General features: G+C 38.1%; 1 pseudogene; it reads left to right on the forward strand.

The window, feature by feature from the left end:
* The first annotated feature begins 899 nt into the window (after window positions 1-899).
* LOC147614327 (FACT complex subunit SPT16-like) lies at window positions 900-27,358 on the forward strand (annotated as a pseudogene).
* The last annotated feature ends 354 nt before the right edge of the window (window positions 27,359-27,712 follow it).

Here is a 27,712-nt window from a genome sequence, read left to right on the forward strand (position 1 = left end):
TTGGTAGCCACCGTGAAGAAGCCCGGGGTGATCGTGTGTGAAGGGGAAGTCTCTGGGATAGTGCAAGCGGAGCCAGCAGAAAAACGCAGAGAAGGCTGGCGCATATGTGAGCTGGAGTTGCTGCTGGGTGTGCATGCGAAGACAGAGACACAGCCGCCTAGAGAACAAGCGTCGGGTTCTGCAGATAAGAGCTGGCTGGAGCAAGTCTTGCTAGCGGATGGTCTGGATGCCATTTTTGTGAATGCAACGCTTTCTGCTGTTCAGCAGCGCAACCTCGAGATAGCATGGGGAAAGCCGGTTCTTGATCGTGTTGGTCTTATCATCGAGATTTTTGGTGCTCATGCTGAAACCAAAGAAGCTAAGCTATAGGTTGAGCTTGCTGCATTGAATTACAAGAAGTCACGGCTGGTGCGCATGCCCACTAACGATGGCCGATTAACATTTGGAATGGAGGGACTTTTTTTTTTCTCTGCACACAAGGATAAATACTCAGCTCATCAAGTGGAATTAGTGTGTGGAGGTGATTAGAGTCAGTAAACTTGCTGAATTTTGCAAAAATCAGAACTGATGTCAATGATTGGGATGTGCTACTACCTGGGTGAAGTGAATTTGAGAAGAAAGAGGCCAAGAACAAGAGGAAAAGAAGGTATTCTGATTTGATTTGGGTGAACAGAAGTTGCTGCCCCTGGAAGAACTGGAATTAGAGTGTTATGAGTGGAATCTCATTGTAAATTGGTGCCTCTGAGAACTGATGTTTTGCTGTCTTGAATTTTCAGTCATTGTATGACCTGTACTAAGTGCCAGTGAAGAGCTACAGGCTTGTAAAGAGGACTGATTTCTTAGAAATAAATGATGATATGAAAATTCAGTTTAAAAATGAGATTTGGTATGTAAATATTATGGTTCCAAACTTCCAGCTTCTGCAGGTGATGCCCCTTGAAGAGATATATCGAAACGACTCTCAAAGCCACAAGTCTCGCACTTTCCGAGCGATACCGTCCACGTCACGACAACGTGAGCGACGTCTATGTAAAGAGGTGGTAGATCGAGCTGTAAGAGGAGTGGAAGGCTGTGTGGTATGAGGTGTGGGAGCTGCTGTCGTACCTACGGGTGTGGGAACTGGCGTCGGGAAGCCAGATGGTGAGGCAGATGTCCCTGCTCAAGAACCCCAATAACTCTGAGCCATGGATTTCAATAACTTCTTGGCATCTGCACGAGATGGAGGCATCTCGTTGTCGGGGGGAAATATCTAGTCTTTCAAAAGCCTGCAAGTATGGCAATATCTGATCGTTACTATTAAGATTTAGTCAAATACAAGTTGAAAATTTATCATTTCAACATTAGGTGTAATCTCCAAAAAATCCTTACTTGAAGAGTTCAGTGACATTTGTATTAGACCATCCAAAAATTGATTGCAAATTTAGTATCGTAAGAGATGCACGCAATACAGATATGTTGGCACCATTGTATAATGGAAGGCGTGCAAGTTTACGCATGGCCTCTTCCTCTGGTTCATAATTTGACCGTTGAGAATATTGTGGTTGATGATCTTAATGTTCATGCTCCTCGAAGAGAGCTTCTTGTTGCTCGATGAAGGCATCCAACATTTCCTCCATTGGACCTTCTTCCATTTCCTGACCTTCTTCCATTCTCTCGGGTGTTGTTAATTGAGCTCCATTTGTCACTCCCTCCTTCGATATTCTCATTCTTTGTTGGGGACGAGAATTCATAGGCGCAATGTTATCAAGATGCGGCTGCACACTTTCTTGGTTGTACGATTGAAACCGTAAATTTTATAAGCACTCCATTGGAAATATGCCAGTGTCATGAATATGCTGGTTGCAAATCCTTCGTTTTCGAAAGATTTGGTACTTACATCGCATGCATGGACACGCTATTCTCTCTTCAAGATTAAGAGGCTCCATCTAGCAGGATAACATGTATATGTAGCTCATTAAATACAAATCATTATGCATTACACAAAGCATTATGTAAACCATAAAACATGGCTTCTTTTCCCCAGTCGCCCGTGAGAGGGAGATTTTAAAAATAACATTTAAAGCGTCAAACGGGCTTCTTTTCCCCAGCCGTTGAGGGAGACTTTAAAAATATTTAAAAAAGCGTCAAACGGGCTTCTTTTCCCCAGCCGTTGAGGGAGATTTTAAAAATAACTTATACATTAGCTTATCTTCTCTCCATACAAAATTAAGAAGGTAATTAGAACAAGGATGGAGAGAGGGGATATCTCTATTCATGAATAGCTATTTATAAAGGCCTTATGCAAAAATCTATATGCATAGATTCTGCAAATAGAGCCTACACATTGAGCTCTATGCATAGAAGCCTACACCTAAAGCTAAACCTTATGCATAAAGCCTACACCTAAAGCTGAACCTTATGCATAAAGGCCTTATGCATAAAGCCTATGCATAATGATCTATACATAAGCTTATGTGTAATGCTCTATACGTAAGTCTTATGCAAGCTTTATGAATAAGGTTTATGCAATTGTATGCATAGTAAGGCTTGCAAGCCTTAAGTATAAGCTTGCATAATAAGGCTGCAAGACTTATGCATAAGCTCTATGCATAAGCCATATGCATAAGTCTTATGCATAAGCTCTATGCTATAAGCCTTATGCACTATGCTAACCCTTAATCCCATCACCCACCAATGGTGTAATAAACATGATCTTGTCTTACATGGATAAGAGATCTTACCTTGATAACATATATAAACTCTATGAGTAAAGAGAATACCTTATGCATAGAAAAACAGAGCATAAGAAATATATGTTATATGTATAAGAGAGTATAAACATTCAAAAAGCTTATGCTCTCCATCCATGCAAGGCACTCGTGACATCAAAAAAAGCTTTATGCATAAAAACATAACGCATGTGAAGCCTTATGCATAAAGCTCATCCATAAGATTTATACATAAAACATTATGTATTAAGCTTTATGCATAGATCTTAATTCATGCATTCAGCTAGATTCATATAGCTCTATGCATAAACTCTATGTATAGATCTTGCATAAGCTTACAAGCCCTATGTATAGAGCTTTCATAATCTTACAACCTCTATGTATAAAGCCTATACATAGAGCTTATGCATTAAGCTTACAAGAAGGCTATGCATAGAGCTTTCAACAAGAAAGCTATGCAAGCTCTATGTACAATGTCCATGCAAGCTTTCAAGAAACCTATGCATAGAGATTTTATAAGCTTGCAAACTCTATGCATAAAGCCTATGCATAGAGCTTATGCATAGAGATTTTACAACAAGCTCGCAAGCTCTATGAATAGAGCTTATGCATAAAGCTTGCAAGAAGGCTATGCATAGAGATTGCAAGCTTATGATAGGTTTTATGCATAGATCTTGCAATAATTCTATGTATAAGCTTGCAAGAACCCTAAACTAACCCTAAACCATAAAACAGGGGTGCAATAATTCGTAGAAAAAAGCATAAACAAGGAAAATCGAAAGAGGGACTACCTCTTTTTTGCGAAGCTGAAGGAGAGGATTGGTGAAAGATTGGTGAAAGAGCTGCAAAACAAAATATTAAACAAAATAATTAGTAAATTAAACATAAGAATAAGAACTAATACACAAGTAATACAAAACCCTAAAATCTCTATGCATGCATTAGGAGATCTATGCATACATAGAGAGCCAAAAAAAACACAAAACCCTAAACGCTCTATATCCTAAAAAGCAAAAGCAAGAGCATATTAGGAAAAGCAAGAGCATATAAGTTAAAGTGGAGAAGGAGAAGAGGAGAAAAGGGGAAAGCTTGAAGGAGATGCTAAAACGCATACCTTCTCTGGATATAATTCGATGCCGCGGAAAATAGAGAACAATAGGTTCTCGGCTGTAAAAAACTTACGAGCGTCGGCATGCGCGTCGGTATACTTGCCGGTATACACCTCGGTATATGTGTCGTTATACGCAACAATAAAAGCGTCGATATATGCGTCGGTATACGCGTCGGTATTTGAAATTTTGAAAATAGCCCGCCTGACTTGTCTCCTCCAAGATTACGACGAGCATACCGACGTTCGACATTTATGTCGGTATTCTAACGTCGGTATGCCCTAAACCTCTAGTAGTGATAGGGATCATATTGCTACTACTAATAGGTGTTATTGGTCATAAAGCTCATAGTTTTCTTGTTCCTGGTACATTCTATCTCTGTATAGGGTCATCAAGTATTATTGTATTAGTGTGGTTCTTAGAGAAACCACTTGGGTTGGTAGAAGAACCAGAGGTGGATATATAAACTAAAGGGACATATATATAACTTATGAGTAGGAGGTTTTGATAAGTGGTAGACATTGGAGCATGTGCATGATGTTAAGCAGTGAGACTGGTGGGCTGAAAAGGCCAATGGTTGCCTTGGTAGCACAAGGAGCATTTGTCTTGGTGTCTAAGTCCACCTTGCTAAGTTTCCTTGGTACCAACAATGAGTTGTGTCATGGTTCCAATGGCACTAGTAATGAACACAAAATTAATACTATCTAGGCCTCAATATTGGGCACTTCGTACTTGTATGATTTTGGTGACAAATTACTTAAACACCAAACCATATCTCTATGTGGGAGTATGTGTGGGTATACTCTTGCTCTTTTGGTCTTGTTTGTGGTGTTGGATAGACTGACCTTGAGGTTGCCCTTGGGGATACCCCTATCATTGTTGACCTAAATGGTTTAGCAAATCTTCTACCAACTTGTTCATGCTCATGCTTGTGTCCCTGACTAGGAATCTAGTTGGGGAAAACTTTCCAATGAGACTTTCGATGATGTGTCCCTTATCTCTTAGTTTGGGGGTGGACAACTTCTACATCCTTGTCTTGCAGATTATCTACCAACTCTATTGTCTCATGTGCAACATGAAGATATTGTGTGTAGACTTATATAGATGGTATAGCCCTATCACTGTTGGCCTAAATAGTTTAGCAATATTTCTACAAACTCTTCCATGGTCATGCTCATTTCCTTGGCTAGGACTCTAGTTGGGGCAAGCTTGGCCCCAATTAGGTTTTAGATAATGTGTCCCATATCTCTTAGTTTGGGGTCTATTGCCTCGTGAGCAACATGAAGATATAGTATCTAGACTAGTAGAGATGGTCATTAAGCTTCTTACCCTTAAGATCAATAATTAATTGATCAATGAGAGATAAACCATCCACTAGTCTTTTGTGGGTGTTGCATCTCAAGTCTTCACAGACCATGGTCTACATAAAGTTATGATATCGGATCGTGACTCTTGATTTTGTAATCATTATTAGATTGATTTATTTTCAAATCTAGGATATAAAATTGATTTCACGTCTGTTGAAAAGTAATGGCCAAATTGAAGCAACTAATAGTACCATCTTAGATTTATTAAGGTCTTACACAATCTCCACACCAGGGATCAATATCTTCATTTACTACAATTTTTTCACAAAAAGGAAACGCTCCTCTTGAAGTCGTACATGGTAAGAAATTATTGACACCTACTTCCCAATTTTCACACATTTCCCTTGTCGCTAATAATTTCACTAGAGATCATACTCGTATATTACAATAAGTACATGAAGTTGTAGTTAGATCCCAAACAAAATATACTACTCAAGAAAATAAGAAATGCAAGCCAATTTCTTTAAAAAAAGGTGATCATTTTTAGCTTTGTATTAAAAAAAAGACTTAAAAATGTAGACAGATGTCTCAATATTCCATCACATTGGCATATTCATAACTCTTTTCACACTAGTCTACTAAAACCAGTTAGATTCCCTCTTCATGCCTATCCAGTATATGATGACCCTCGACGAATACTAGACAAGGATTCTGAAATCATAGAACTCGAAACTATTTTGGACCATGAGGAAACAACCACAAGAAAAGGAGTTGTTTACCATTGATATTGAGTCAAGTATAAAGGACACCCCATTGAAAACTCTCAATGGGTACCTAATCATGCCCTCGTCGCCTATCCATCCTTGATTAAAACTTATAGGGATACTAGCCCATGATGATTATTTATGATTTTGTGACAACTGAGGACAATTGATTGGCATCCATGGTGGGGCATGTTATTGGGAGTAATTCATGGAATACATAATCCCATGTTTTCTAGTATTTATGTATTGGAGTTGATCCATGGAATATATATTCCCACATTTTTCACTTTTATGAATTCTCCTAGATATTGGGATGCCTTTCTAAATCCGGGTGATCGTAGCTTACTTTATGCATACGTGAGTGAATCCGTACATGCATGGGAGTATTGGTTGCATCGCCTTAATGATATGAAGTTTCATATGGTTATTTATTTTTAATCAATTAATTTATGAATTGATTAGCTTAGTTGATGCAAGTACAGATCATTGGACTAGATAATGGAGGCGAGCTGGTGCTGGTTAGGAATATTTGGAGATGATCGATTTTGAATGCCGATGAATAACATTCAATTTTGTGACAACAAGCATCATTACATTACCTTGGGTACCATTCATATTTATTAGCAATATATATATTATTTAGGACATGTGAAAGCTACCTTATGCATATTTGATTTTTCAAGATATGTACACTTTTATATGGTTCAAGGCTCACATCTATTTTTAAACAAGTCTAGCTTGCATGCTCAAGAAAGCTATATTTAAAGCAAGCTATTCCTGAAGAAGTCAACATATTTGTGAAGCACACTATTTTGAGCCCCAAATCTATCCCAAGAAATATATCTAAGTACACCAAGAGGAAACGTGGGCTCACTCTTGTGTGGGGGCAAATTGGACCCAATATTATGTCTTGAGTATTCCTTTTTTATATTTGTTTTTAATATTTTTATATTATTGCAATAACTAATTTGGGTTCATGTCAACCTCCCACAATACCTTTAGCTAGATCATGTAACCTTGTGTCTCTTTCATGTGCTACTTCTATAATCTTCACCTCATCCTTAGGCTTCCTTGTAGGAAGAACTACTAAGATGTCTTTCATTTTTTTGTTTGTAATATCCATAGGGTGTAAAAGCTTGTCATACCTATATCTCACAATTCTTTTCATATCCTTTTCAATTATAGTCACCCTATGAGCATGTAATGCAAGAACAAAGGTATCATGAAACCACTCAATCAAGAAATCCTTAGCCCTACAAGCACAAGAACAAAGGTATCATGAAACCTCTCAATCAAGAAATCCTTAGCCCTACAAGCACAAGAGTGCACTTGCGAACCACCTGAACTTTACTCCTCTCTCGTCACAAAGCTCTCTCACTATTCTCTCAAAAGGAGCCTTTGGTATAGCTAAAACCATAGCATTTTTATGCCTTGTAATGTCCTCAATACACCCAAGGTTTGTTTTACTCTTCTTTCCCTACTTTTTTGAACACTAGACATAGGCTTCCCTTTTCCAACCCTTTTCATGGTAGTTGTCTTTGCTATTCGAGGACTCTTTCCTTCAACCCTTGAATTTTTCTATCCTTGCCATATGACCTAGAAAGAAACAACAAAAAACATTAGAGAAAATTACTCTATGTATCTTTCTGTAGAGTAGAAATCATAGATCATATGAGTAAAATACTTCAACTAAAACTTAAAATAGTGAAGAATTTCTTTAGATAAAAACATGCCTAGAAACTTGCACACTGGTGAAAACCACTAGGTGTATAAGAGATAGAGGCTTGAAATTAAGTTGGTATTAATGATAATATGTACACTATGAATGAATTATTTTATAAATAATAGTTGGTTTAGTGCCTACCATATGCCATTCAACTGAGAAAATTAAGTTGGTATTAATGATAATATGTACACTATTTTATAAATAATAGTTGGTTTAGTGCCTACCATATGCCATTCAACTGAGAAAATTCTAATATCTTCCACAAAGAGTGCTTCTCCCTGATTTTGTCATTCCATTGGTTTGGTGGAAAACCTAATAGTGCGCATCAGCATTTACCTATGATTAATGTGCTTTAATTATTACATGAGTGATGAATAAGTCAAAACTAATAACAAAAACAACATGCAAAAAAAAACATACCTCAAATGAGCCAAGCCACTAAATATTGTTTTCTGATTGCACACTAAAGTACCTAGGATCATCTTTACCAAGTTTTGTATCAAGATCTCTATTCATCAATGTAATGGTTACTATTTTGATATTTTTCTATTTGATCTCTTCAAATTCATCAAGCATTATCACAAATTCTAGTACTCCTCTTGTCTCGTCGAGTGTTATAGAAAAATAATGCACCATTTCTTTTTGTACTGATCGAAGGCCGAAGAATATGTTATAATTTGGATTAATCATACTTTAGTTCATCAAATTTTGACGTGTAAATGGCCTTAATGTGGAATGGATGACCATTGAATCTAGAAATTCTTTCACTTAATGCAATGCGTTCTTTTGTAATGCCGTAATGTTTTGGCAAGATCATTGCTTTAATATTCTTTGTATAAGTGCAGTAAGTGCATCACAAGCATGTTTCACACTTTTACATGAGTGAATATGAGGAATAATTCTCCTTTTCACCAAAAGCACAACTAATGCATGTGCCTTTGGATCCTTGCCATCCCACCTAGCTTGTTTTGCTATGGGAGATGTAGAGGTAGACAACACAGTTACATTAAAACTTGTATCACCATCCAAAGTACCTATATTCTACTATTGTTCGAGCAAGACAAGGAATGTCTCAATTCCAATAACAACAGTTCAGCACCCTTTGGCTACATGGCACATCATATAGGACCACAATGGCTTGTTGTTCTTGTCAAGATCATCCTCAAGGGAAAGAATTCAAAATACATCATTGCATACCATTTTTCCTATAAATAACTAATCTCTAATACATAATGCAAATATCCCAACTATTTGCAGGTATTGTCCTCAATGCCCGATTAATGCAACTGAAATGACTGTTGTCAATAGATCACAAATGATGATGAAAACGTGCAAAGTGTATGAAAAAATTGCAAAGTGTAGAGTGTGAAAATAATACTTAGCAGGAATGAAAAAATTGATAATAATGTTGACAATAATGTTGAAGCTGTTAAAGATGAACTCAAAGATGTGATGTTGAAGATAATGATGGCACTGTCTACACGGCAAATGCTATTGCTATTGTGCAAAAAAGCAAAATCAAACAAAAATAGTTTGCAAAACCTACACGTGGTGATTAAGAAAAAGGGATAAGAAATAAGTACCAAGCATTGCCACTACAAGAGAGTGGAGGGTCTAACTGAAAAACTTAACTACAAAATTTAGAGGGACAAGGAGTGTGAGAAGTAGTTTTCATCTCGTGGTACTAACGCAATTATACATACATTTATATGCATAGACCAATCGCCATTATGTTGTGTTCATAACCATGGAACCAGGTCGGGATTATCCCCACCAAAACCCGAGGGCATAGCTATGAAACCCTAGAATTACCTCCCAAACCCAAGAGTAGAGAGCACTTTTCCACGCATTACATGACAATTATTATTATACAAATTCTACTTAAAATTTTCATGTGCTACAAATTACGAAAAGTTATATAATGAATGTACTAATTATTATTTAGGGTTGCCCTTCAACCCTAACTAGTTAGGGTTGAATGTATTGGTGATTAGGTAGCCTGGTTGCTTCATTGATTATATCTTGAATCAAATCTATGCATATGCCAATGAGACTATGTCAAGATCCATGGCCCCAATTTCAACAAAAAGGTCTATTCGGCTAATGGAATCATCATCGTCCACATCAGTAGCATCTTCATATGTGTTTGCTTCATCATCTTGGATGTGGGAACCATCTACCTACTTTTTCCATCTCACCCATAATCTCCTCAACCTCTCATTCTTGACTGAGGAGTAATTTGTATGGCAGCATACCACCACTTGGCATCACTTTGGTCCAGTTTGCAACGCAACCTAGCTAGAGGAACATGAAGATATTCAATTATGTACACATAAAGAATGTTTATTATAACCTTATCTTGATTTTTTTTAAATGTCTACGTGTTCACAATGTTGAGGTAGCACCAATGTATCCTTTCATCTTGTTGAATCTTGGTAGAAGCAAAAGTTCAAGAGAGGATTTTGTTTGGATGCTCTAGCACACCTTCGACCTCGATGTGATGACTTTGTATACTTTCTTACTCTTCATCTAATGTTGATTAAAAAGTCATGGTTTTTTTTCTCACATTACTTGTTTAACATGTAGGTTGCATCTTTGTTAGACTTCATGGTTGATTAAGTAAGATCCTAATCAAGATGATTAAGCATGATAAATGAAGATAAATAGTGATTAGGGTTAAGCACACATTATTAATCAAGAGCTTAGCATAAAAACAATGTAGAGAGTGGAGAAAGACTTATAGATATTCATTGGAATGGCATCCTAATTTTAGGCTTGGTATAAAAGTAGTTGAAAAGTGATTAAGAGTAATCACATCCACCTAATCCAAAAATTGCATCAAAAAGAGCACACATTTCCTAGAAGGGAGTGCAACCTAAGATCCCTTCTAGATAAACTATGGCTTTCTTAGAGGTGTAGTCATGTTCAGAAACATTATGCCAATAACTATGGCCTTTAGACCATAGAACCATATGCCCATCCCCAATGTCACATGATATTTTAATATGTCTTTATAATGCTGGTTATGATGACCATCCAAGTGCCTATAGGTCTTACTCATGAAGATTTACAATGCCAATGATGATACAGATGCTAGTAATCTAGTTATGATTACATTTCACTTAGGATAGAGGAGTGACCAATTGGTAGGGCTAGTCTAGAAAGCCTGGTCGTCTTGAGAACATTTGACCTCTATTGAGGTCTCTACTTCTTTCCCCTCTCCTTCTTCTTCACTTGAGTTATCTTCACTTGCACAAGAAGTGCCTTTTGTGCTTTGTTTCTGAAGAAACAATACTTCTCTTCATGCCCTAGTTTTCCACAAAAGTTCACTTCTTAGAAAAATCCTTTTTCTAATATGAACCTTTGAAGGGATATTTTGAACCAAAATTCTTAAATCCTCCTTTGTTGAAGAAATCCCCTTCTCTGTTGCCTCAAATTTGCTTGTTTTTACTGACCTCTTGAAGAAAAGATGCTTTAACATCCATGCAAGTTGGTTACAATAGTAACAATGCTACTATACTCTTCCCGAGGGAGACTCCTTAAAAGAACTGCTATGATGACATCATCCTTAATGTGTTTCTTATTTTGATACCTTCTAGAGCTGAGTTATGATACTCGTTATGTAGTTAAGATGAGTTCAAAGAGACTCATATGAATTCATCTTAAGTTCAAAAAAATTAATGAGAAAACTAATTTTTAAGCTTTTCCACAAAAGTTGTAAGACTTATTAGAAAAATACTTTTTCTAATATAATCTGTGAAGGGAGATTTTGAACCAAACTTCTTAAATTCATTCTTTGTTGAAGAAATCCCCTTTTGTGTTGGCTTGTTACTATACCCTTCCTAAGGGAGAATCTTTAAAGGAACTATTATGATGGCATCTTTCTCAATGTGTTTCTTAATACCTACTAGAGCTAAGCTAAGATGTAACTCTTCATATAGTTAAGATGGGTTAGAAGAGACTCATCTGAATTCATCTTAAGTTCAAAAAATGTAATGAGAAAATTTATTTTTGTGGTTTTTGAATTGGCTGCAAACAAACAAACTATCAAGAGTATTCTAGACCTCTTGAGAAGTTTCTTTTCCATCTATATGATGGATGTGTCACTAGGACTAAAGGCAATGATTATCAATACCTTTTCATCCTTGCTTAACCAAATCCTCCTTTCTTCTTTGGTGGTAGGTATTCTCTCTTTTCCATTTGTAACACCCCATAGTCTCTCACTCATCACATTAAACTTGATTTTGGTTTTCCATGTGTGGAAACCATTTCCCTCAAACTATCAGACTTGAATGAGTTATATAGAGAGAAGTTTCTAAAACCATTACAAAGAGATCAAAACACAAGATTAAAAACCACCTTCTCCATAAAAATGCATGTGTAGCAAGAAAATATAAAAACCCCATCTTAAGTTCCAAAAAAAAAGAGCAAATTGATTTTTAGGTTTTTTGAATGGGTCCAAACAAACAAATTATCAAGAGTATTATAGACCTCTTGAGAAGTTTCTTTTCCACTTCTATATGATGGATGTGTCACTAAGGCTAGAGACAATGATTGCCGGTACCTTTTCATCCTTGCTTACCCAAATCCTCTTTTCTTCTCCATTATAATGGTGTTATAGTTAATGCATTTAAGAATAGTCGAATATGGTGCTATTGTCTAGTGTTTCTATGTAGTTAGTTTTCCACAATGCGAATACACCTTTAATTGCTAATATTGTGGTGTATTGCATTAGACTATTTTCATTGGTGTATAAATCAGATGGCACTTCTTTATTTATCTTAGAAGAGTGTTGTCAACTATGGTACTGCTATCTAGTGGTGGTTAGTGGTATAACACTATAGTAAAGAATAGTAAAATGCGTTTCTAAGTAGTAAGTTCCTCACAAAAGCACATATTGTTATGCTCATTTCACTTCTTATTGCGTTGTATTACATTAGACGATAGAAGGTTCTTATGGTGTTCCATAATTGATAGTTCACGCTACTTGAAATTACATATTGTTATACTTATATTATGTCTTATTGCGGATTGCATTAGACCGTTCACCACAACTTGATAGTTCACCACAACAGGAGTACATGTATTTGGTTTTTGGCCTATGCTATTATCATTGTATTTAATTTTATTTTGTTCATTTTTCATACCTTGTTGTATGCATTAGATGGCATGCACCAAGAAGAGAGCAAGAAAAAATAAGGCGGAAGACCCTCAAGTTGGATAAAGGATGGCATAGGAATCAAGTTCAGGAGGGGGAAAGTCCACTAAGTTTGTGAAGGAGGGAAGAAAATCAAGGTTGAAGTAGTATGTTTATGCACTGAGAGAAATTAGTAGAAAATCCCATAAGTGTATGAGCATGGCAATGCCAAAGCTTCCATTCTAGCGTATCGTCAGAGAGATTGCAAGGAGTTTAAACTTGGCATGAGGTGGCTGTCCTCAGCCTTATTATGCTTGAAGGAGGCAAGTGAAGATTGGCTTGTTGAATTTTTTCAAGAAACTTACTTTTTGGCAGCACATGCCCATAGAATAACCTTGATGGATAGCGACATTCATTCTTTACACCATACTCAGATCGATGGCTTGAGCTTGTCTACATAAGAAACATGAATATGCAGAACATTTTAGAAGCTCCCCTTTCTAGAAAACCCAAAAATACTCTATCAATATAGAAGAAGTTATGCCTCAAAGAGAGTCTACACCACCACCATAAAGCAAGGAGGGTAAAAATCCAAGACTGTCTAAAACACTAGAAGGCAAGGAGAAGGGCAAGAGACAAGACAATCAAGCCACCATAGATACAAGGAGAAGAGCCCTTAGATGAGGCAGCCTCTATTTCATGTCAGGGTGGATTTGTTTTAATGTGCCTCAATGGTTCACAGTGCAAAACAATGAAATTGATATATTTTAGAATGAATTGAGAGAAATGAATAATCAGATCATGGGTATATTTTTGAAGTAAGTGGTTTATCTACATGTTTAATAATAGTTGTTATTGAGCATATGTATTGTACTGCAACTTCTTTATTTGGTTGCAGTATGATTATAGGTGCATATCCTGCAGATCTACAACGCAGGATGTTTTTTCTTGGTTCTCCCATCTCAAAATTCCTACAAAATGACTCAAGAAACTTCCTTGATGTCTTCAATTGGTTTTCAATATTTTTAATTCTTGAGTGTTGTAGAGGCTCTAACTCAAGAGCCAACTTATAAATCAGGTTGCGAGGCAACCTGATTCTCATTCTTGTGTCTATTGGGTTTGCTTCAATTCTAGGCTCTTGTGAGGAGGTAAAGATTTAAAACAACTCTTTACTAACACACGCATACATTGTATCATAAATTTCTAATCTAAGAAGGCCTTTGTCTATTTGCAGAGACAGATCTTATAATTGTACACCACTTGACTTGCTAGAATTTTGCAACAAAATGATCATAGTAGTCCTGTAACCAGAGGATGCACCTCCTGCTCTAGCAGGTGTGCCCTCACCACCTCTAGGCTCACTAGGTCACCTCCAGCCCCATTAAGTGTGCCTCCATTAACTCCAGTTCCCACCAAAATATGATGCTACATCAAATGATGCAGCTCAAAATTTTATAAACATAGGACGATAATTAATCCAACTCATCTTCATTTTGTAGGTCATTTTGTATTTGATCTAAAGTATCATTCTTTCTCATTTGCAAAAATGTGACAAGTTCATTAAACCAAACATCTAAGTCTTGCAAAGAATTATCTCGGAATTCATCAAGATCTTGATTCAAAGGGACTCTTTGGCCCCTTACTGTGTGCCACCTTGTAAAAGGTAAGGGCTCATGGATGAAATTTTGAGTGCCTATCATATATTTTCATAAGACAAAGTCAATTCACACTATGCTTTCTAGACCATTTATTATCTTTTTATCTTAGCTTTTATACAAGAATTCTAGAATATTATCTGAACCTATAAGCTTGCGAATAAACATATATTTATTCTTACTTCACAATTGGAGAAGAAGTCACTACTGACAACAACTGACTTCAAACTGTTAGCACTGACCCACAAGCACTTCCCTTAAGCCTAGACACACCAAAGCAAAGACTCCACACCTCAAGCTGATGATGTTGATCTTCAGCTAACACTCTTCAGCTGACACACAACTGATTCTGTACCCTATCTCATTAGGACATTTTGGAGGTCATTTAGTGGTCCTTTTAGAAGAGAGAAAATAGAAGCTCACCAATCAACGAGAGGCTAACGTAACATTGGAAAATAGCTAAATGCATATAAAAATACATTAAAAATGTTTATAGTATATTCAAAAACCACTGTATTCATTTAAAAAGTAATACCTTTTTGGAGAAAAGGACTACCAATGGCATTGAAGATGCATGACAAAGTACAAGGCATATCTTACACAACATATCTTCTCTAATGTTATAAAGGAGGAAAAAATTTGAATGCTCTCCCACTTTTGTGGTCTTCTTCTTCACATCTGCTCTACTCATCATCCTGTTCTTCTTCTCTCTCTGATCTATTTTTTCAAAAATGGCTACAGACTATTGCTTCGTATCATATCGCGGGCTTATCCTGCATCTGAGGATATTGATGAAACAATTCAAGGGCTAAGGAGGCCTAGAATAATAGTTCTTTCAAAAATTGTCTCCAATACAGTCAACGAGCAGAACTAATGGATTCAACTTCAAATAAGTTATGCTTGGTAGAGATGATACTTCATCCTTACCCCCATAAATATTAAATTGTATGCCACTGAAAATCTGATTCTTTCTTATGTTTGCATTCTCTCATTCAAGTGTTCAATGTTTTGTGTATGCAGACATGTATCCCTCCTCCTATGAAGAGTGGCAACCGATTGAGTACATCATGGAGATCATGAATGTGTTGCATGCACACATTGGGAAGCTGCAATATGAGGGGAGAAGTGCAAGAAACCTTGTAGAGGAAGATTTTTTTAATGACCACTTCTACTCTCTATTGGATAGAAACAACACCATTGGGCATTTGGAGGACCTGCCTCTTGACGGAGAATGGAGCTACATAGATTGGCCCATTCCGGATTCTTCTATTATAGAATCTATTAAGAGAAAGCTTTACAAAGATGCGCAACAGTCTCAATATGTCCACACGAGTAGTGAAAATTATCTTTTACATGCCAATAACTATTTTTGTGGAGCTATTCAATGTTTGCAAGGTGAAAATTGCAAAAACAATGTTTGTTTATAGAAATTTAGAGCCTAGTTTCTTGGCTAAGCTACTTGATGAGAGTTGGGATAGAAAAGTACATACAGAAGTCCATTGTGAGATCGCATTAGACACATTAACGGTTAAGTATATAATAGAAACACTTACATTCATCATGTCATTTTGGTATAAAAACGGTATCATTACATTAAATGAGGAGAACTAGTTTCAATGAATCAAGAAGCTACGAGTTTAGACCACAACAAGGTGATAAATATTGAAATTTGGAGCACAACAAGGTGATAGATATTAAAGGAGAACTATTCCAATGGATCAAGAAGCTACAAGTTTGGAGCATAACAAGGTGATAGATATTGAAGTTTATGATGAGGCCTCAACCTTGCTAACAACCATTTGACTACGGGAGCTATGTAATCTACTGCAACTGAGGAAGGATATTACAAACGAATGTATACATGAGCTCCCACCATAATATAATAACCTTTGTAATTTTGGGCAATAGACATTGACTACCTTTTCATTAATAGACCATTAATGTCAAGGATGATCAATCTCTAAAGTTGGAAAAACACTTCCATTAGTTTTACCAAAAGTGATACATATCTTACCTATTTCAATAAGTGTACATATTAAAAGAATCTCATTTTCTCAGAAAGCATACATATATTTTCTATTGGCTTACATCAATTTCTTTGTGTGAGGGTCATTATTGTGTGAGGGGGGCTCTTCCTTGGTGTCTTTATGACCTATAGGGATAGATCTGTGTAGTTCTCTGTGTGTGGATTAGTAATCTCTACTCTGTTTATGTAAGGTATGAACATCTCCCTAAGGCACATGTTGGTGGTGTTTAATTGTGTGTGGGTGTGGGTGTGTGTGTAGGTTTCTCTCTCACACATATTATGCATGTCTGTTTCACTATTGTGTGTGGGTGTGGGTGTGTGTGTAGGTTTCTCTCTCACACATATTATGCATGTCTGTTTCATTAATATGCTCTCTTCCTCTCTATATAAATGTTTGTTTGTGTTTTTTTAGTTCAGCAACAACAACAATAAGGTCTTCTAAAGTTAAGAAGAAACCTTCCCTGCGTAGTCTCAAAGGTGGGCTAAATGTAGCTATTCAAGCTTTACATTTCACATGATAGTTGAGTACATAGAAGAAAGTAGTTACATCAAAACTTGTATAGGATCCCAACGGTAAACTCTACATGAACAACATAAAGTTGGATAAGATTTTAATGGAGAATATATAAGAAAACAAATACTAATTTAATAGAACCTACATCGTCTTGTGGCTGAAAATCCCTCTACCAGGAGCAATTTCGCATTTAGACATACCCTCCATCCACATGAGTGGGAGTCTAGTTGCATTGGAACTTCTATTGTACTCATTTGTATATCTCAAAAATTGTATTGAGTCAAAGCCTCCTAGGAATTCAACATTTTCTTAACAGACTTGAAAAATAACCTCATTAAATATTCATTATTTATAAATTTAAATAACGAGTTGGAGTTTTCAATATTTCTAACAGAAACACTTATAATTGGACATGTCTGTGGTGGCCTGCCGTCGAGTTGGCTAAATAATAGACTCTGGCATGAAGGTCAAAAAGACCAAGTTCTAATGGCTTCTGCAAAAACCTTAAAGGCTTACAAAAAGATCATTAAATATTTTATCATGTATAAAAATTATACTGGTACTTACATTTCATGGTAAGCCAACAAAACCACATGGAAGGGATCCACATTAGCAAGGAACCAATTGAGGATACTTAAAAAAGTGACATTTCGATCATGCAGCCATGCTGATAGCAGTGGGTTGTGTAGAAGCACACGACTCTGCACTAGAAATGGCAGACTTCTTATAATCATTCTGCAAGAAAAGAAACATATCAATCTTGGAGGATAAAAAGAAGTTAAGATTGTACAAATGTCTCTCTCTAACTAAAACAAGAAACACTTATGAAATAATAGGTAGCATGATTGAGTGTAACCTCATGTCGATAGTATTACAAAACTTACATCCTCCAGAGAAAATGCAAAAATTCAAGTTTTTTACATAACATATAAATTAACATCAAAACTAGGGTCGAGAAATCATAGCACCTCTTTGTTCTGTGCATCCAAGTCATCCAGCAATTGTTGTCTTTGAGCCTGGTGACGTAATGCTTCGAGCTATTCAGCTGCTTGTTGTGCTTGTTGTTCAGTCGTCTATTCTCTCTGTGCAGATCTACCCCTCACTTTCAAGCCAAAATGAGTGTCCCACTCATGGGCCACTTCTTCTACTCTCACTCCATTCCTGTCTCTTATGAGGAGAGGGATCTCTAGGATATTTCTCATTCGTGAATCAAGAATAGGGAGAGGAGACAAGAGACATTCGTATCTGTAGCACGCTCGCTGAAGAGAGTGAATGTCTTTATCCATGACAGTCACACGATGTGCACGTGCTACCAGGATGTAGCTATCTTGGAAAAACTTAATTACAAAATCCTCTGCCACCGTAGGAGAGGGTTGAGGGCTGCCATCATGCCAGGAGTCCATAATGTTCACAGATGCCATGAACGAGCCTTTAGAGAAAGGAAGCTTGGCGATACACAAGTGCATACATCTCATTGCGTGTCTAAGCTCTATCGTCATACCACGATACTAGTAAAAACTTCTTCATCTAGAGATTTCCTGTAATTTGGAGGGCTTTGGGGTCATCGATTGCCCTCCTGAGTCCTAGCAGTCGTTTTTGTTCAGGCCATAAACCACCACATAAAACGTAGTACTGGCTGAAATAAAATAAGAAAGGTTAGAAAAAGAGAAATTCTATATAATTCACCACGACGCGAATAGGTCGTTTCTCCCATGCCAAAGCAGCACTATTGCGTTGTGATGATTTGTAAGAAAGTAATAGAATAAAAATTATGAAATAACAAAAACACATATTCTAAATGAACTATTTTTGTGTATTTAGATAGAATCACCACAACGCGAATAAGCCACAGAGATAGCCCTATCGCATTGTGGTGATTCGCATTGGAAGTGAAAGAAAAAAACTTATTTTTGTCCATTGAAATAGATTCACCACAACATAAATATGCAATTTCTACATGAATACAACCCTATCGCGTTGTGGTTTGTATGGTATAAACCTTATGAAATAACAAAAATAGATATTTTGAATGAATTCTTTTTGTGTATTAAAATCACCATGATGTGATAGTCCTTTCCAACATGCACACGAAGACAACCCTAATCGCGTTGTGGTGATTTGAAAGACAATAAAGGAATAAACATTATGAAATGAACAAAAAACATAACATTTTGAATACATTATAAGGGTTTAGGGTGCATACCCTAGATAAGAATTTTTTGATCCTTAGTGTGGGCACCAAAACATGTGTGGTGGCTCGGTGATGGCCTCTACTACACCACCTACAAGCACACAAGAAGAAGACATAGTGGGATCATAACTGGGGGACACTGAAATCCCATCTCGAAGGGCATCAACCAACCGGACTCCTATCCTTAGCCCTCCATCTGACACCTCCGAACACCTCAACACCCTCCCAACCTCCCTATCTGAAAAGATGCATGGGAGAAGAGAGCTTGAGCTCTTGCAAGCACACACAAACTCACACAAACCCTAGAAGACAACACACAAGGTGAGAGACTAAAAATTCTTCTTCTTCTTCACACAACAAAAGCGGTCTACCCAACAAGAAGATAAAGTGACTAACACACATAATAGAGTATATAAAATTGGTCCATAATGTGAACACGCTAAGAGGAGTGGGTATGTGTCCAGCTATAGAATCTCTGACGAAGATATGTCAGTGCCAGCTACCAAACCCGCCAGTGATGTAAATATTGAACGGTCACTTGCAGGCGCCTCGTGAGTGAGCTGATGTTGAGCTTGACATCTCAACACTCCCCCTCAAGCTCAACTCCAACTCATGAACTCTAAGCATATCTTGAAATCTACAAAGCTTCTCAGCTCCCAAGGCCTTTGTGAAGATGTCAGCGACCTGATCCTATGTGCTAATGTAGGCCAAGTTGATGTCATGTGAAGACTCTCTCCCTAATGAAGTGGTAATGTACCTCAATGTATTTTGTCTGTGCATGGAAGACTGGGTTTTTGACAAACTATATACTGCTAATATTATCACAATATATGACAACCTTTCTCTCCACATGCAACCCCAAATCAGCTTGTGTAACCAAGATACCTCACATGTTTCCACCACAGCTCCCTGCGAGACTCTCTCCCTGATGAAGTGGTAATGTACCTCAATGTATTTTGTTCGTGCATGGAAAACTGGATTCCTGACCAACTTTATACTGCTAAGATTGTCACAATATATGACAACCTTTCTCTCCACATGCAACCTTAAATCAGCTTGCGTAACCAAGCCACCTCACATGTTGCCACCACAGCTCCTTTGTACTCTGTCTCTGTACTCGACAAGGCAACTATGGGCTGCTTCTTCTTGCTCCATGTCACATTAGCACTCCCCAATGAAAACATAAAACCATTGGTAGATCTACTATCTGAGATGCTACCTGCCCAATCTGCATCTGTGTACCCATATAGCTCCAATGGTACACCTACTACATAAAACAATGCATAATCAACAGTGGACCTCAAATACCGAAGTGTGCATCGCACACTGTCAAGATGTGGTTTGCGCGGAACTTGCATAAACTAGCTCCAATGGTACACCTACTACATAAAACAATGCATAATCAACAGTGGACCTCAAATACCGAAGTGTGCATCGCACACTGTCAAGATGTGGTTTGCGCGGAACTTGCATAAAACAATGGTACACCTACTACATAAAACAATGCATAATCAACAGTGGACCTCAAATACCGAAGTGTGCATCGCACACTGTCAAGATGTGGTTTGCGCGGAACTTGCATAAACTGGATCTCTAAGCCAATAGTGTAACTCAAATCTAGCTTGCTGATCATGACATAGATCAAACTCCCCACAATATTCTTGTACATAGTGGGATCCTCCAACACATAGCTTGCATCCGCACTAAGCTTGCCATTTTGATCTAATGGCACTGAGATTGACTTACAATTAGCCATTCCATACTTGGATAGCATGTCCAATACATATTGTCTCTGTGACAACCAAATACCCTCAGGTGTGCAGATGACCTCAATTCCCAAAAAGTAGTGCAGATCTCCCAAATCCTTCATCTCAAACTTCCTTTTGGGAAGACTTTTTGCATGCTCAATCTCTTCCTAGTTTTCACCCCCAACAACAATATCATCTACATATATGGTGATGATCACAATACCCTTATCACTCTTGCACACATAAAAAGAGTGATTTGCATTTGCCATATGAAAACCAATAGTGACAAGATACTCAACAATCTTGTCATGCCATGCTCGTGGAGCTTGCTTCAACCCATACAAAGCCTTACGAAGTTTACATACTCTGGGTGACCTGTATCCTCAAAACCAGTTTCTTCTTGAAAGTCACCATGCAAGAACACATTTTTTACATCCATCTGATGTAAAACTAACCTTTATCTGTAATCACAACCTCACAGTTGCCATATTTGCAGCCAGGGAAAATGTATCCTCATAATCAATCCCATGTGTGCGCATATCCTTTAGCTACCAATCTAGCCTTGTACCTGCTTATGCTACCATCACTGTTATGTTTCACCAATAGCTTTCTTCCCTTCAGGAAATGGCACCAAATCCCAAGTCTCATTTCCATACAATGCATCCATCTCCTCATCCATAGCTTTCTCCCAACACACATTTCCAATAGTCTCATCAAAACATGTGCATTCTACAACCTGCACAACTTTTGCCATATAAGCATAGTGATGTGCCACATAAGCATCATAAGTCAACCTTTGCACAGGGTTTTTGACTCTTCCAAATCTTCATAACTTTGCATTCATGGCTTCCATATCCTTCTTCACACCAGGTGTCCTCATTGCTGGAATCTCAAGCTCCTCTCATCAAGGCTCATCTTCGAGCCACTAGACTCTCCATCAACAAGAGAATGCCCTGCAGAAATATTAGGCATACCAAGGGGCTCAACCACTTTCTCTTTTCCTTTATGTGATGTACCAACAATATTTCCAGGACTGGTATTATGACATAGCCTGCCACTCCATGGTTTATCAACAGAACCACTAGATGAGGACTCTCCTGGTCCACTCAATGACTATGATTGTTGACTTGCATTATGTGCAACCACGTTACCATTTACATTAGTCCCAACAACATCTTTTTCAGTAGCATACCATCTACTCATCTCATCAAATTACAACATCCCTAGTTACCCTCAATTCACATTGTAGGGCGAAAGGAAAACGCTGGTCTTGTATAGCAACATCCACCCACACATGCTGGAACACACTTAAAGAACAAAAAAAGGGGCACCACCAGCCTTTACTAAAGCTGGAAAAGGGAACTCACAAACTCACAATCCCAAGATCCTCACAACCAACTCTCTACCCTCGTCCAACCATCCAAATACACAGAACACAACCCAAAATACACGTTCACACCAAGAGAAGAGAGGGAAAAGGGTACATCAACTTCTCTACCTCACAACTCCATTGGTAGATGATATATATGGGTTAAAAAACCTTGATTATATAGGTTCAACAGCTTAAAGCAATAGATCAATTAAGAAAGGAGGGAGAATGAGAGATTAGCGTGTGAATGGCATCCTTGTGCACACAAGGGGGTCTGGGTACATCGACACACACACACACCCACATCACACTAAATCTACACTCCCACCTCACCTACAACTTCAAAATAAACTTGTAACACAAAGGCCCCTTGGGTTAACACACATTAATTCCAGAATGTTCTGCATCATTGATTTAATATGAAGTAGAGTGTTGAAGATAGCCTCCCCTTTAAACCCCCAAGATACTCACACCTTGGCATAGAGTGTAGTTACAAAGTTTTGAATATAGCAGAACTCTACACCATAACACCAATTCTTTAGTATCACACAACCATGACTAACCCCATGAGAAACATGCTCACAACACACCCACATCACACTCAGGCACCCAAGGTACCTTTTGCCCAATTCTTTAGTATCACACAACCATGACTAACCCCATGAGAAACATGCTCACAACACACCCACATCACACTCATGCACCCAAGGTACCTTTTGCCCACATCAATTCCAAGTTGTTCTTCATTATTAGTTGAATAAGAAGTGGTGTTTTGAAGGTAGTCTCCCATTTAACTGTAGAAACAACCTCATGTGTGAATCGACCATCAACAAGATTGATGTCCTCCATTAAACGAAGCCGGCTCAGCCAACACCATTGAAGGTCAGAAGGAGTAGAGAAAGGTGCTCTCGTCAATGGAGCTTCCAAGAACAAGAGAGCATGAATGTAACCAATACTTTGCATCCTTTTGTATTGTTGAAGTAAGTAAGATGTGGATTTTCACAATTGTTTCCCTGCCATTGCTCACAAGCCTTTGATACAATAAAATCCCACCAATGCTAAAGGAAAAATCTAGACCTTAAGTGTGTCATAAACCCATGGTAAAAAGAGTGATCTTGAAGGTGTAAGAGAGTGGCGGGATTTCTAGAGAGAAGAGATAAAAGACTCAATTGTTACCCAAAATATGCAAAATTTCCTCCCCGTTGAAGTAGTGGCGACCTATGGTTCTTGTTAGACCGTTTCTTCTGCTGCTTTTATCATATTGAAAAGGCTTCAACACAAGAGTTGCCTTCACATAGAAGCTTGGAAACCATCATGGCATTTAAGAGACCCTCGTTCAATTGAGTTCTTCGTCGGCAAAACAAACATAACAAACACAACACCTCTGCGCCCTGAGGCGGCAACCCAACCACAACAACACACCTGTGACCTCTGATTATCCCCGGGTGGCTAGCTGCACTACCAGCCAGCACTGGCTAAACAAACAAAAACAAACACTCTAGCTCTGCGGCAGCTATACTAACAAGACGACACGCCTGTTGTGACCAGCCACCGACGGAAAAATAAACAAAATAAACACACATACGTGAACACTCTGCCAGCGCCTCTCCTTTATACTGTCAGAGTGTTGAAGAATTTTTTGGCGGAATCGGCAACTTCTAGATCCTTGCTCTGCATTTGGCAACCACCATGCCCGCCAGCTTTGAATTGAATTTTTCTTCGTTTGATGCTCCACGTGTGCCCACTCCTCGTCATCCACCTTTAGCTGCTGTAAAGCCCTTGATCTCAGATCCTTTTGGAGACATGAGGCCTTCAATGAAATGGTTTATGCATTTTCAAGACGTTGAGCTAGGTTGCCTTTAATATATGCCTCCTTTTGCAAAACTTGAGCATGAAGATGCTTTGCACAAAACCTTGATACTACCTTCCCTCCATGACCATCATATCAGGGTTCGGGAAAAGACGGGTTCGCTTTAGCCTAGAACTTGTTCAACTTCGGGAAAATCCTTCTCAAATTCTTATGAGAAGGAAATAAAACCCTTTCAAATTTTACAAGTTTTACTTATATTTTTTAAGTTCACATAGAAAATACCATCTCAAAAATAGCAATTTTCTTCTCATTTAGTGGTGAAAAGGATTTAGTTCCTTTTCCCTAAAATTGTTTTCCTGAACGCTGCCATCATATACACCAAAGAAAGAAGTGTTCTCGTCAAGGTCCAAAATTGCAACATGCTGTTTAAATGCCCACTAAAGTGTTTCTAACCAACATATCTGCATCAGCATATGGTAACTTGCCACTTTCCAATGACATTGCATTGCTGAGATTAGTACATTTCATGACACTACATCATGTTGAGACAACCCACTGAATCAAAGCCCTGCATTAGAGTTACTTGATGACCAAGAGATAGAGTTCCCAATTATAACCATTTTTTCAAACTTAATATGGGCATATTAACCTCATGATGGGCATCCCTGTGCTATATGAACATGCATCTATATATACATATGTCAGAAAACCATACTCAAAAAACTAACATAGTTTTCCCAACCCCCAAGTTTGCTAGATCATTTATGACTAGCAGAGAAAAGTAAATTGAGACCCATGTCACCACTTTCCTTACATTGACCTGTCCCAGCCTCAATTTCATACATGTCATCTTTAACAATAGTCATCAATCTTGCATAGTATTTTTTTAAGCACATACCATTTACCCTGGATGGATGTAGAGTTGCATCAAGGTTAGCCAACTCTGTTTGGTATCTCTAGGTGAAAAAAGAAGGATGAGAGACTTCACTTTATCTGAATCAGCTTCGATGCCATTTTCTGAAACCACATGCCCTAAGAGCTTCACTCTTGGTTGTGCAAGGAAGCATTTCTTGGGATTGAGCTATCCATCACACTCATCATAACGCTCAAAAGCTAGAGCAAACTTTTCACAATGATCTTGCCTGGAGCTATATATACAAAAATCATCAATGAAGTCTCTAACAAACTTACCAAGGAAAGGAGACAGTACCCAATTAGCTCTCCTTTGGTAATGAGCAGGACCATTGGTGAGTCCAAAAGGAAGAACTTTGTAGCAGAAGCAACCCCAGGGTGTAATGAAAGTGGTTTTTTTTTAATCTTCAGGGGCTATCTTCAGCCTCGGGGGGGTCACTTAGTGTAAAGCCCCTATATCACGTGCGTTCAAGGCCTCTTTTATAAACCCCTATGTAACCTTTTTTGAGTAGTTTTCTCCACCCTTCTATAAAATTTTGTAAATTTTATAAATCCCTTACTTTCAATATATTTTTTTTGAAGAGATATTTCAAATATCCTTATATACTAGATACAATTATTTATTTTGTAAAGATTTTGAGATGACATTGAGAAGGCAGCGATTGATCCTAGAAAAAGCCAAGGTAAAGTTGAAGCTTGACAATGTGGACATCTACTACCCTTGTATTTCAAAGTGGTGGGGTATTTACTCTAAGGCCAAGTGCTATCAGCAAAATGAAGATCCACTATATTATGATACATTGGGTGTCATTATTTGTGCTATTGGTGCGAGATACAATAGTTATTGTGCAAATGTTGCAAGAACGCATTTGATTGATGGAGACCCAGTTCAATCAAAAGCTTACAAGGCACTTCAGAAAGCCCACAAAGCCATGAATGCTTTAAAATGTGGAAATCCTGCTTCAGCTGCTTACAAAGCAGCATTATATGTTATGGAAAGGGAATTGCGGGAGTTCTTGCCCCATATAACTAAAATCTCTGGCACAGGTATTGGCATTGAATTCAGGGAATCTGGCCTAAGCCTGAATTCCAAGAATGATAGGATTCTAAAGGCAGCTATGGTATTCAATGTTAGTTTAAAAATGTAAAATTTACAGACATAGAGCTCATAGAACCCCAAGACAAAGAACTTTTTTTTGCTGCTGTGACAGATACTATAGTCATAAAAGAGAAAGGTCTTGAGAGTGCAACTTCAAATTGTTCAAAATCTTACGATGATATTGTGTCTTCTTTCAAAGATGAGGAAGAGGAGGAGTAGGAGAAGCCAAAATCAAAGCTAAAGCTGCCATCGAGTAATGGAGCTAATGCCCAATTTTTGAAAGCAACTTTGCACCCTGACAATCAAGAGATGACAAAGGAAGAGGTGTGCAAGCAACATCAAGCGGAGCTTGCTCAACAAAAGAATGAAGAGACTGTTAGGAGGCTGCTGGCTTCTGGGGGTTTGGGCCAAGGAGATGAGCAGGGTGTGGTCAGGACCACTGGAGATTTAGTGCCCTATCAGAATCTAGATGATATTCCTTTCTCAAAAGAATTAATGATTCAGGTAGATCAGAAGAACAAGTCGATTTCGCTGCCAATTTATGGTTTAATGGATCCCTTTCACATAGCTACTATAAAGAGTGTTACCAGCCAATAGGATGGAGCCCACTCCTTCATTCGAATGATTTTCAATGTGCCCGATGCTGGTTATTCTGCCACTGACTTGGCATCATAGAAGTTCCCCAGTGCAATTTACTGGAAGGAAGTTTCCTTCCGATCCAGTGATGTGAGACACACTAACCAAGTAGTCCAGCCGATTAAGACGTTGCGTCGCCAAGTTGCTTTGAGAGAATCAGAGAAGGTAGAGAGGGCCATGCTAGTGACACAAGAAAAACTATAACTTATGAAAGCAAAACCTATAAGACTATCAGATTTATGGATTAGGCCTGTCTTTGAAGGCAAGGGGCGCAAATTGAGTGGTACATTAGAGGCACACACCAATGGTTTTAGGTATTCAACCATGAAAGCTGACGAGAAAGTTGATATTACGTACAGAAACATCAAGCATGCTTTTTTTCAACCTACAGAGAAGGAAATGATTACCCTGCTGCACTTTCACTTGCATAATTTTATCATGATTGGGAACAAGAAGACCAAGGATGTGCAGTTTTTTGTGGAGGTGATGGATGTGGTGCAGACCTTAGCTAGTGGAAGATGTAGCACTTATGACCCTGATGAGATCGAAGAAAAGCAGCAGGAGAAAGGGATAGAGAAAAAAAAAATACAAAGTTCAAAATTTTTGTGAAGAGAGTTTCAGAGTTGTTACCTCAAAGCCGTTGCTAGCTCAATGTCTCTCTCTGCTGCAGTTGCGTAGGCCTTGCAATCTCGTCATGGATTTGGTTCCCCTTGTCTTCGATCATGGCACATGCTTTCAAGACAGTGTGCAAGGCTCCACTGACTGGCCCAGCCTATAAGGGGAATCATGATCCCCTTTCTTAACCCTAGAATGTATGGGTGCAAATCACCCAGCCCTTGCGCAATGTACTAAAATGTCAAATATTCACTAGTAGCCAGGTTATGACTGTAGCTTAGCAACCACATCTCCACAAACGCTAGCTGAGCTTGCTGAAAACTTTGGCATTGACAGAGCAAAGAGCTACAAAATATGCACCTGTGTCAGCTTGGCATTGACAAAGC

Source organism: Cibotium barometz, chromosome 42 (assembly GCF_041138505.1).
Source record: "Cibotium barometz isolate CiBa-2024 chromosome 42, ASM4113850v1, whole genome shotgun sequence".
Taxonomy (NCBI): domain Eukaryota; kingdom Viridiplantae; phylum Streptophyta; class Polypodiopsida; order Cyatheales; family Cibotiaceae; genus Cibotium; species Cibotium barometz.